Source organism: Mesoplodon densirostris, chromosome 1 (genome assembly GCF_025265405.1).
Source record: "Mesoplodon densirostris isolate mMesDen1 chromosome 1, mMesDen1 primary haplotype, whole genome shotgun sequence".
NCBI lineage: Eukaryota > Metazoa > Chordata > Mammalia > Artiodactyla > Ziphiidae > Mesoplodon > Mesoplodon densirostris.
Window position 1 is genome coordinate 40,126,765 of NC_082661.1, and position 12,985 is coordinate 40,139,749.

Consider the following 12,985-nt stretch of genomic DNA (forward strand, 5'->3'; position numbering starts at 1 on the left):
ATAGGGTAGGGTTTTTTTTTGTTTTTTGTTTTTTGCAGTACGCAGGCCTCTCACTGTTGTGGCCTCTCCCGTTGCAGAGCACAGGCTCCAGATGCACAGGCTCAGTGGCCAGGCTCAGTGGCCATGGCTCACAGGCCCAGCCGCTCCACGGCATGTGGGACCTTCCTGGACCGGGGCACGAACCCGTGTCCCCTGCATCAGCAGGTGGACTCTCAACCACTGTGCCACCAGGGAAGCCCGGGTAGGTTATTTTTGTCAGATTATTCATAGGACTTTTAAAATGGTAAAGTCATTCTACTCTTAAGATTGCATGATGACATACATAGCATTTTAAGTTACAGCTATCTACTAGACTTTTAAAGAAGTTATTAAAGAAGATGGCCTCCTGGTGAAGTAACGATAAAGGAAAAAGCTAAATTCTGTGAGGAAAAGGGTAAGCAGTCTATGAAAGGATAGAAAATACTAAGAACATGGTTTCTAAAGTTAGAATTCCTGGCTTTTAAAATTCCAGCTTCATCACTTAATATCTGTGAGATTTTAAACAAGTTAAACTCTTTGCCTCAATTGTTTTCTGTAGTGAGGAAGATACCTATGTCATGGGATTGTCCAGCAGATTAAATGAAACAGTTAACATAAATGATTTATATAGTTCCTGGCCCCAAATAAGTATCAGTTACTTTTAGTAAGCAGAATTAAAATGTTTCTTGTTATCACTTCTCTTTTAATCAAGTAAACTGACAAATGGCCAGCTCTTCATAGATATCTATTATCTCACAACTACTTTAAGCAGCTAACTTTGTGCCTATGCCAAGAAGGTTTTATCTCTAGTATCTCAGTGCCCTGCTGTTTCATCTTTCCTTTGTCAGTTAATGATTCAGTGCTTACTTGTTTTTTACTGCAGTAGAAGAAGCCAACAGAGGAGGGGTCCATGTGTATGGACAGAGCTGGAGTGATCCATGCTTCAACGGCAGTCCCTTCAACCTTGCTTGAATGTGGAGGCTGCATAGATCACAAGCTCCGCAGACTGCAAGACAGCTTTGCTCCAAAGAAGCTGACCACTGTATGGTTCCCCAGCATATCAAAGCTAACCTGAATTGTTTAAGTTGTGTTTCAGTTGATGAATAGAACTTCACGGAACCACACAACAATGGAGGTGACCTGCTGTGTTACATTCTCTATTATACCCTGCTAAGGAAGTTATTTTGCAGTGACAAGGCTTCTTTTCTAGTGTCCTGACAAATCCTAGGATTTTGATGTTGGGAATTCTTCCCTCCCATCAAATATTGGTTCTAAATCCACAGAACTATTTGAGAAACCAGATAGAAAATTATGGTAAGTTTAAATTACCAATATGCTTTCTATGCTTTCTATAATGACTTTCAACAAGCCAGCACTATTGCTCAGAAACGTAATTTCCTCCAGAAGTCCCCTCCATCCAAAATATATTGTTATCCTGTTACAGTAATAAATAATATTTTCCAAATCCTGGTAAAAATCTCTCTTCTCCCCTATATTTTTCAAGAACAAGCATAGATGATAGCAATTGTGTTTTAACATCTTATTTTTTTTCTGAAATGTTAGTTTTCCAAAATTGAAAAATATTTTTGATCTGTTGGATCTTTTAAACAATTGGTTGGCTGACTTTAAAGCCATGAGTGTTTTCTTATCATTCCAAAGAATAGAGAACTTTCAGAACACAAGTTTATTAGTTCATCAGGAAGGCAATTTTTTACTTAGTTCATTAATGGCAATTTCATGTTGTCTCACTAGCCCATGCAGGAACCAATCTTCTTTTAGTTTTCACTGTTTTGTTCTAGGATAAACCCATCTTGTTGCTTTGCTTGTATTATATATCAGTAAATATTAAAACGCAATAATACCTAAGCTAGAAAAGCAATGTAGGCACCTCTGGACTCACACACTTGATTGCAGCTACTTTAGTAAATAGGGTAGATCACACTACAATTGAAGTGACCTTTATGTTTCCAGAAACAACACCCCTCGTTACCCCACTTTACCTTTCTTGTCTTACATCTTACACTGCCTTGTAAGGCATCTTAGACTTGCCTGATTCTGTACTCCAGGAGAAAGTAGTTGCTGCTAAATCATTCATTGGTTAATACCTTAGATGCAAGGACCATGGTGAAAACCTTTTTGATTCCCAAATATTTATTCCATGTCTTACATGAAGTATACTGTCAACAACTATTTGTTGAAAGGGTGTACAAATGAATGAATAAATGAAAATAGAACAACCAGGCAGTATGGGAAGCTAAAATAATATTGCTTTGCATTTATGCAGTATAATTATTTTATTTTCCCAGCTATCCCATGATATATGAAGAGCAACATTTATATCACGTTGTGGCTGTGGTAGGTTAGTAGATGCCTTACCTAAAGTCATCCAACAAGTATTTAGTAGAACCAGTTCTAGAATGTGATTGATGGAAGCAGAGCTATCTTTAATGCCTACCCTATTCATGACAAATGAGCAGTGACTACAGAAAGTGTCGCTTTTAGCTGAGGCTAAAAGATAAATTTTACACATAGTGCTATAGCACTTACTATTGGCTAACCACTCAACATTTAGTCCCCCTGTTTCCTTGGAATCAATGTGTAAGTATTCACCTCTCAGGAAGATCACTCTATCCCCACCTCAGAAAAAAAATCCTGATTGGTTTAACCCAATCCTGGTAACTCTATTTTTCTTAACGGTTTTAGTTTAGGAAAAAGCATGTGATTCAGCCACAAAGATATGAGGGTCAGTCTCCCAAAAAGTTTCTGGGGAAGGTTTTTGGTTCTAGGAAAGAGACAAATGATGGGGCAATGAACAGTCAACTGTCAATGGATTGGAGATTCTGTTGAGTCAGAGGAATATTGCATTTAGCACAGTAAAATATTCTGGAAGGAAAGGAGATAGTATTCAGTGAATGAAATGCTTAATGTATATTTTGAAGGTGGTACAGTACTTGTTATTGATTAAATGAGACATTTTAGAATATGAGATTAAGAAAGCTTAACCAAGGTAAATTACAGAATATAAATCTTTCAGAAGTAAGGAGGCAGGTTGGTTGTTTGGCCTGGGGCACCCAAGCACTGGAGGCTACAGCTTTTTGGTGGGGCTAATGGCGGACTCCGGGAGGGCTCAGGAGGGCTCACGCCAGGGAGTGCTTTCCGGAACTTCTGCTGCCAGTGTCCTTGTCCCCGTGGTGAGTCACAGCCAACCCCCACCTCTGCGGGAGACCCTCCAACACTAGCAGGTATACATCTGAAAGAATTGAAAACAGATATTCAAACAAAACTTGTACATAAAAGTTCATAGCAGCACTAGTCACCATAGTCAAAAGGAAACAATCCAGATAGCCAACAGATGAATGGATAAAATGTGATATGGCAATACAATTGGAATATCATTCAGCCACAAAAAAGGAGCAAAGTACATGCCGCAACGTGGATAAACCTTGAAAATTTTATGGTTTGTAAATCAAGGAACTAAGCATGGCCCTCCAGCCAACAACCAGGGACAAACTGAGGTCCTCAGTCCAACATCCAGTAAGGAATCAAATCCCACCATCAACCATGTGGGTGAGCTGGGAAGGGCACCCTGCCCCAGTTAGGCCTTGAGAGAACTGCAGCTTTGGGGCCACTTGTTTGCAACCTCATGAGAGACCCTGAGCTGGAGGACCCAGATAAGCCATGCCCAGATTCCTGACCTGCAGAAACCGTTTCTCCTGTGGAACATCAAAATCACCATAGTGGGGACTTCCCTGGTGGTGCAGTAGTTAAGAATCCGCCTGCCAATGCAGGGGACGTGGGTTCGATCCCTGGTCTGGGAAGATCCCACATGCTGCAGAGCAACTAAGCCCGTGCACCACAACTACTGAGCCTGCGTGCCTAGAGCCCATGCTCCATAACAAGAGAAGCCACCACAGTGAGAAGCCCGCGTCCTACAACAAGGAGTAGCCCCTGCTCACCGCAACTGGAGAAAGCCTGCACGCAGCAACGAAGACCCAACCCAGCCAAAAATATAAATAAATATTTTTTTTAAAAAATTCTAAAACAAAGTAAGGAGGCCAAAAAAAAAAAAAAAAAAAAGGCCAAGAAATCCTGACCCAAAACTTTTGCTCCTGGCTTTAAATTTCTGTTCCTACTGGACTTAAGCCCCAGTAGCTTCTCACCTTCCACTAGCCTATACACCCCACCCTCTACCCTACCCCTAAAAATCCCCACCTCACTCAGCAACTATTCCATGAATGTTATGAAAATAAATAATTTTACACAGACATTTTGTTTTTAATAGATGCTACTGATGGTTTGGAAAGATGAAAGAGATCAACAACAAAAAGACGTCAGTAATTTAAAATATAATATTAAAAACTTTATTCTTAAAATGAGAGAGATGCACACAAGGAAAAGACAACTGCCCTGGACACTAACATGTCCAATTGTGATGACTAGATATGCTGCAGCCAGCTTGCAACCAGAGAGGAGCCAGCTTGAAAACAAAGCTAACACAATGAGATCACACAGCAGAAAATGAAAAGAACCTGAATCCTTGATAATCCTAATGAGCTGATGGATTAAACCTGGAGTATACCTACTATGGGTTTCCTGTCATCTCAAGTAATAAATGCTTTTACTGTTTAAACGAATGTTTCATTATTTTCTGTAGAAAGCCAATTGGGGTAAGTACTTATTAATCCCACTTAACCACTTAAGATGTCCTTTCGTGCTTTTCTTTTTTTTTTTTTTTTTTTTTTTGCAGTATGTGGGCCTCTCACTGTTGTGACCTCTCCTGTTGCGGAGCGTGGGCTCCGGATGCGCAGGCTCAGCAGCCATGGCTCACGGGCCCAGCTGCTCTGTTTCATGTGAGATCTTGCCGGACCAGGGCACGAACCCATGTCCCCTGCATCGGCAGGCGCACTCTCAACCACTGCGCCACCAGGGAAGCCCTCGTGCTTTTCTTGATTGTGCTTAAGTCATCTGAGAATAACAGAAAATCACAGGTGGTGATTTTCTGATTCCAACCCTTTAGATATTACTTTGGATTCTCATTCTGAATGACCATAATTAATAAAGTATAGTAAGCACTGGGAAGAGTAGGAAGGAGTTGGGTAGGATTAGATATCTGGTGATGGAGGTGATCCTGGTCAGGTAAGATGAAGTGTACGCTAAGCAGGAGATGCAAATGAAAACAGAGAGAAGGCAACTATTCTTTTTTTGGGGTGGTGGTGGTGGTGGTGGTGGTATTCTAACCTTTATTATTTTTTATTTTTTAATTTAATTTCTATTTTATATTGGAGTATAGTTGATTTACAGTGTTGTGTTTCAGGTGTACAGCAAAGCAATTCAGCTTTACATATACATATATCCATTCTCTTTCAGATTCTTTTCCTATATAGGTTATTACAGGTTATTGAGTAGAGTTCCCTGTGCTATACAGTAGGTCCTTGTTGATTATCTGTTTCATACATCTTAGTGTATATATGTTAATCCCAAACTCCTAATTTATCCCTCGCCTCCACATTTCCCCTTTGGTAACCGTAAGCTTGGTTTCGAGATCTGTGAGTCTGTTTCTGTTTTGTAAATAAGTTTATTTGTATCATCTTTTTTTTTTTTTTTCCGGTACACGGGCCTCTCACTGTTGTGGCCTCTTCCGTTGCGGAGCACAGGCTCTGGACATGTAGGCTCAGTGGCCATGGCTCACGGGCCCAGCCGCTGTGCGGCATGTGGGATCTTCCCGGACCGGGGCACGAACCCGTGTCCCCTGCATCAGCAGGTGGACTCTCAACCACTGCACCACCAGGGAAGCCCTGTATCATCTTTTTATTAGGTTCTACATATAAGTGATATCATATGATATTTGTCTTTCTCTGTCTGACTTACTTCACTTAGTATGATAATCCCCAGATCCATCCATGTTGCTGCAAATGGCATTATTTCATTCTTTTTATGACTGAGTAGTATTCTATTGTGTATATGTACACAACTTCTTTATCCATTCCTCTGTCGATGGACACTTAGGTTACTTCCATGTCTTGGCTATTGTGAATAGTGGTGCAATGAACATTGGGGTGTATGTATCTTTTTGAATAATGGTTTTCTCTGAATATATGTGCAGGAGCAGGATTAACTGACCATAGGGGCATGGGTTTATTTCTGGGCTTTCTATCCTGTTCCATTGATCTATATTTCTGTTTTTTTTGTGTGTGCCAGTACCATACTGTTTTGATTACTGTAGCTTTGTATTGTAGTCTGAAGTCAGGGAACCTGATTCCTCCAGCATTGTTTTTCTTTCTCAGGATTGCTTTGGCTATGTAGAGTCTTTTGTGTTTCTATACAAATTTTTTAAATTTTCTAGTTCTGTGAAAAATGCCATTGATAATTTGATTGGGGTTGCATTGAATCTGTAGATTGCCTTGTGTAGTATAGTCATTTTGACAATATTGATTCTTTCAATCCAAGAACATGGTATATCTTTCCATCTGTTTGTGTCATCTTTGATTTCTTTCATCAGCGTCTTACAGTTTTCAGAGTAGAGGTCTTTTACCTACTTAGATAGATTTATTCCTAGGTATTTTATTCCTTTTGATGCAATGGTAAATGGGATTGTTTCCTTAATTTCTCTTTCTGATATTTCATTGTTAGTGTTTAGGAATGCAGGAGATTTCTGTGCATTAATTTTGTATTCTGCAACTTTACCGAATTCATTGATGAGCTCTAGTAGTTTTCTGGTAGAATCTTTATGATTTTCTATGTAAAGTATCATGTCATCTGCAAATAGTGACAGTTTTACTTTTTCTTTTCCAATTTGTATTCCTTTTATTTCTTTTTCTTCTCTGATTGCTGTAGCTAGGACTTCCAAATCTATGTTGAATAAAAGTGGTGAGAGTGGACATCCTTTTCTTGTTCCTGATATTAGATGAAATGCTTTCAGCTTTTCACTGTTGAGAATGATGTTAGCTGTGGGTTTGTCATACGTGGCAGAAGGCAATTATTCTGAACAGACCCTTAGAAAGCCAATCTTAGGGACATAAGAGCCATATCTTTGGGGAGAGTTGTGAAACCCACATTATACTAATGTTCTTCTCTCCAGGGGAGAAGTCAGTGTTCATGGGATATCACAGGGTTCTTGTCATGCTTGTCTTCTTCAGAAACAGACCTAAGTTCTGATGTGTCTCATGATGACATGATGATCTAAAAATGAGAAGCTTGATTTTAATTTTTCCTGTAAACATGCAAGAGGTCCATGGCATTGCTCTCTTTCAGCCTGGCACAAGTCTCATAAACTAGAAGATAACCTTAACATTCAATCTATGGTAGTTCTCCTCCATGACCTTTGCCCTTTTCTAAACATCTTCATAAAGACATAGTAATATTCTGTGAATTATATTAGATCTCTTAACATGGATTTAAACAGTAAATCTAACAAATAGGCTGCTCTTTGCCTGATGACTCAGAGGTTGTTAATTATTCTTGCATTTTAGGCATTTGGGAGAAAAAATAATTCCTTAATATATTGTATGCAATTGAGTTCAAAGCCATAAAGAGGAAAGAAAGAATAAGAATTAGAGTAGAAATAAATGAAATAGAGAATAGAAAAACAATAGAATCAATGAAACCAAAAATTGATTCTTTGAAAAAAATCAACAAATTGAGAAACCTAAAGATTAAGAAAAAAAAAGAATACTCAAATTACTAAAATCAGAAATTAAAGAGGGGGCTTCCCTGGTGGCGCAGTGGTTGAGAGTCCGCCTGCCAATGCAGGGGACACGGGTTCGTGCCCCGGTCTGGGAAGATCCCACATGCCGTGGAGCGGCTGGGCCCGTGAGCCATGGCTGCTGCGCCTGCACGTCCGGAGCCTGTGCTCCACAACGGAAGAGGCCACAACAGTGAGAGGCCCGCGTACCGCAAAAAAAAAAAAAAAAAAAAGAAATTAAAGAGGGAACATTACTACTGACCTTACAGGAATAAAAAGCATTATAAGAGAATACTATGAACTCTATATGCCAATAAATTAGATAACCTGGATGAAATGGACAAACTCCTAGAAATACACAAACTACCAAAACTAAAGAAGGAATAGAAAATCTGAATAGACCTATAACAAGTAAGAAGATTGGATTAACAATAGAAAATATCCCAACACAGAAAAGCCTAGGACCAGATGACTCCATTCGGTGAATTCTACAAACATTTGAAGAATTAACATGACTGCTTCTCAAACTCTTCCAACAAATAGAAGAGGAAAGAATACTTAACTCATTGTATGAGGCTGACATTATCCTAATACCAAAGCCAGACAAAAAGACATTACAAGAAAAGAAAACTACAGACCAGTTTTTCTTGTGAATCTATTGATAGATACAAAACTCCTCAATAAAATGCTAACAAATAGAATTCAGCAGCATGTTAAAAGGATTATACACCATGACCAAGGGGGATTTATCCTAGAAATGCAAGTATAGTTCAACACACAAAATCAGTCAGTGTAATTCACCACATAAATAGAATGAAGGAGGGGAAGCACATGACCATCGCAATTGATGTTGAAAAAGCATTTGACAAAATCCAACATTCCTTCATGATAAAACACTCATTAAACTAGAACTAGAAGGGAACTTTCTCAACATGATAAAGGATATATATAAAGAACTCCCAGGTAACATCATCCTCAAGGGAAAAATGCTGAAAGCTTTTCCCCTAAAATCTGTGTTGGGTGTTTGAAAGTCAAACATTCAGAAACCTTAGATGTTCTTTAAAAAAGAATCCATTTTGGGGGCTTCCCTGGTGGCAGAGTGGTTAAGAATCTGCCTGCCAATGCAGGGGACATGGGTTCAAGCCCTGGTCCAGGAAGATCCCACATGCTGCGGAGCAACTAAGCCCGTGCGCCACAACTACTAAGCCTGCGCTCTAGCGCCCTCGAGCCACAACTACTGAGCCCAGGTGCCACAACTACTGAAGCCTGTGTGCCTAGATCCCATGCTCCACAACAACAGAAGCCACTGCAATGAGATGCCCATGCACCGCAACGAAGAGTAGCCCCCACTCGCCACAACTAGAGAAAACCCACGTGCAGCAACGAAGACCCAATGCAGCCAAAAATAAATAAATAAATAAATAAAAATTTATTAAAAAAGAAAAAGAATCCATTTTCTTAAAGTTTCTGGAAAAAAGAATGTTCTCTGTATTAAAACCTCTTCATAATGAACATTGCTACTTTGTATATTAGGCACAAGTATTATTGAAGTTTTTAAATAATTGTTATTGTTCGTGTAACTGGAGTATTTAATGTTTATTTCATAAATACATTTTGCAAACAATAGGAAATCTAGAAGGCATTCTTTAAAGTATGAAGCAGTGGTGCTTAATTTTGGGATACTTTTATTCTTTGTTTTACATGTGAATACAATAAAACCTTTTTTAAGAAATTCAAAACTTTTAAGGAGAATGCAGAAAAGCATTTGATGATCTGGGTTGTAGATGAGGGATGGCTTTTTTTTTTTAAAAGGCCTTTCTAGACTCTTAATGTTTGGGCCAATTACTGTGATGGAGTTTCTGCCCTCAGACCAAATCCCAGTGATAAGATATCTGTTCTTCACATGAGCAATAACTGGAGTACATAGGATAAAACAAAATATTAAATGTCTGTCACATTATATAAGAAGTGAGGAAAGTGTAAAGTGATAAGGTGCTAGTCACCTCAGAGTGGTCTGTTCAGATACGGTGATGCAGCAGAGTAGAAACTTGTCAGAAAGGAAAGGTGTCAGGCAGGAGATAAATATGTGCCCACATTATCCAATGTGAAGAGCTGAAAACTGTTTTGAATTTTTATCCTGAAGATAGAAATGACATCCTTATGAGAAATTGAACATTAAATAGATATGTATTAAACCGATTTTGCTTGTTGACACATTTGTTTATTTACTTGACTGTTACTGAGTGGCTGCGTGGTAGCTTTTAGGCCTTAGAATTAACCTAAGGCAAAATTGTGAAGTAAAAATTTTCATTTCAGTCATTTTACCTCTTTATACTGTACTCTTTTTGGATTCTTCAGCCTTCCTTTTCCTCCCTCAGGCTTTGGAGCTTAGAAACTAATAACATTAAAGCTCCGGTGACAGGAGTGACAGGACTCTAGGATAAAAGATGGTTGTGTTCAGAGGAAGAGAAAGAGTGTGTTTAGGAAAGAAGCAGCACCAAGTTGTAAATTCTACTACCTGTGGATAGGTAGAATTATGGTATACTTTATATTCTTTTTGCTTTTCTACTGTAATGATACGCCTTGCTTACATAATACATGAAAAAGAGTACATATAAGAAAAGTAACAGCAAAAGAAATGTGTTAAAAATTCTTGCTACCATTTCAGTTTTTTTCTTTCTATTTCATTTTTTAGTCCATCAGGCCTGCTTTGCTTGTTTGGCAATGTCCTTTAAATTGTTTAAAAACTTTTCTAAATTGGTAAAAGCTTAATGTTTCCAAGTACTACAGACTTTTATAACTATTATGCATCATGCAAACATCATGAGGTGTGGTATGAGGCAATGAACATTTTAAGTTGCTTTAAAATTTAAGTATTGGACATTTAGGGTGCTCTCAACTTTACACAGTTACCAATGGAGTTGAACAAATATAACTGGTTAGCATTTTTAACCAAATATTTTGACTAAATCATTGCATTGCTTTGGAGTCTTGAAGGATATAATATACCATGAAGGAAAAGCATAGAGTAGATTAGGATGTGACTGTGCACAACTAAAACAGTACTTTGTCATTTTCCTTTTTCTCATTTTTGAAAGTAGTTGATAGCTACTTTTTCTTTTTCCCTTTCTTTCTCTCAGCTTATGAAGATTACCAGTATAAAAGCAAGAGGTGAAGTTATCTGCAAATATACAAACTTGTATCTATCCATTGGGTCTTCCTGCTGCAGATGACTCTCTTGCATTTTCAGATATTCCTTCTCATGTTTCTTCAGTTTCTTGGTTGGTACCTTAATATTGTAAGCCTGCTCCATTAAACTTCTTGCATTTTCCTCTGCCTTGTATCTCTGAATAACTTTAAAAAGCTGAACTCTGAAGAACTGTAAAGTACCTTCAGAATCAGCTTGCAGAAGATCTTCCTTTGACGTCTTTAGGAGAGCCAAGGCTACGTGAAAGGTTATGTTCAAACCCTCGCAAAGTGTAAGTCAATGATGTGGAAGACCATGCAGAGTGGGAACTTGTCAGTAAAAGGAGTGAGAAACCACTGGGATGCATACATATGAGCTTCCAGGTTCAGATTAGAAAAAAGGTCGTGCAGGTCCAGTAACTGCTCTTGCATTAGTCTTTCCAGCTGATACAATTTGCAGTGAAGGTCTTCAAAGCTGTTTTTGCAGAAGTCTCATAAATCATAGTCATTCATGATTTTCACCAAAACACAGAATGCTTGTTCCTCTGGCAAATGCAGCTGTGATACAGCAGCAAGAAAAGACTGCCCTTGACAGTACCCAGTGTCTTTGTCGTAGACAGGGTAGGCCTTGCAAATCTTGTAGAGTGATTCCTGGCCATCTCCTCTGGTATCTTTAAAGTAATCATGTGCAGGAAATGTATGATGAATATATCTCTAGTAATAACACTCTCCTGGGCTGAGTCCATTGTGATAAGAAATTGATATCTATCCAGCATTGCCTGGTTGTCATGGCAGCCTACTAATAATTACCATGCCTCTGCCCTCAATGCTTCAGGAACACCACTCTTCACCACAGAGGATAGCCCTTTCTGTCGTGCACCAAGGTTATTGTGCCATCTTCCTAACAGTTCTCCCCAAGAATATAGGATCTTCTCAGAACAATGCTTAGAACATCACCTGTTCCACTTGAGAGTTCATTATCACTCTTCTCTTCTGCTTCATCCTCCTAGGGTGACACTGGACCCCATCTGCTAGTAGGAGTGTGATTCGTTCCTCCTTCTCAGACTCTTGCTATAGACTTACCACCTCATCTATTGCATTTCCAGCACTGGTATGGCCTTTTCCCTCAGACTGTTTCAACCTCATGAAGAAAGTCTCCATGAAAGTCTTTCTGCTAAAATGCCAAAATCACTTATTTGCAGGGTACACATGTACTGCTGTCTCCAGGTGAAAATAGACAGGCTCCATCACCTCCATGACTACCATATCCATTGCCATAGTCATATACACCCATTTATCTTTTGGAGTTTCTTCATTAAGTGCCAGAAATATTGGTTCATTGGTGTTCCACATGCTGGTGATAACATAAGCTCTCCCATCATAGCTCTTTCCCATGGCTTCCATATCCAGTAAATAAATGTCACAGTTCTTCACGTTTCAACCTGGGCTTAATAAGATTCCAAAGCATCTGTCAGCAGCTAATTCTTTGTTAGAAAGTTGCTGCGCTGTAATCACAACCTTCTTTTCTATTCCTTGTTTTAATTTGACAGTATTTAATTGACAGTATTTTTTAAAGTTTAATATTAGTATAAAAGATTATAAAGTGAGGAGTAAAAGTCTTCCTCTATCTAATTTCCCCTATTCAAATTTCCAAAGGTAAAACCATCGTTTCTTCTATATCCAGGCATTTGCTATTAGAATGCAAACATATGTATATCTATGTGTGTAAATATGTATCTGTGTGCACACACACACACACACACACACACACAGGATTTTGTTAATGGTTCCACAGCATTCATTGTATGGTTGTACCATAATTATTTAATGAGTCCCCCCATGATGACATTTATTTGTTTATTTATTTATTTTGGGGGGGGCTGTGTTGGGTCTTTGTTGCTGTGTGCAGGCTTTCTCTAGTTGGGGTGAGCAAGGGCTACTCTTCGTTGAGGTGCACAGGCTTCTCACTGCAGGGGCTTCTCTTTTTGTGGAGCACGGGCTTCAGTAGCTGTGGCATGCAGGCTCAGTAGTTGTGGCTCTAGAGCTTAGTTGTTCCGTGGCATGTGGGATCTTCCTGGACCAGGGCTTGAACCCATGTCC

General features: G+C 39.0%; 1 pseudogene; it reads right to left on the minus strand.

Annotated features, from left to right (window-relative positions):
* Positions 1-10,835: 10,835 nt before the first annotated feature.
* On the minus strand, positions 10,836-12,424 carry LOC132487951 (rab GTPase-activating protein 1-like; annotated as a pseudogene).
* Positions 12,425-12,985: the final 561 nt, after the last annotated feature.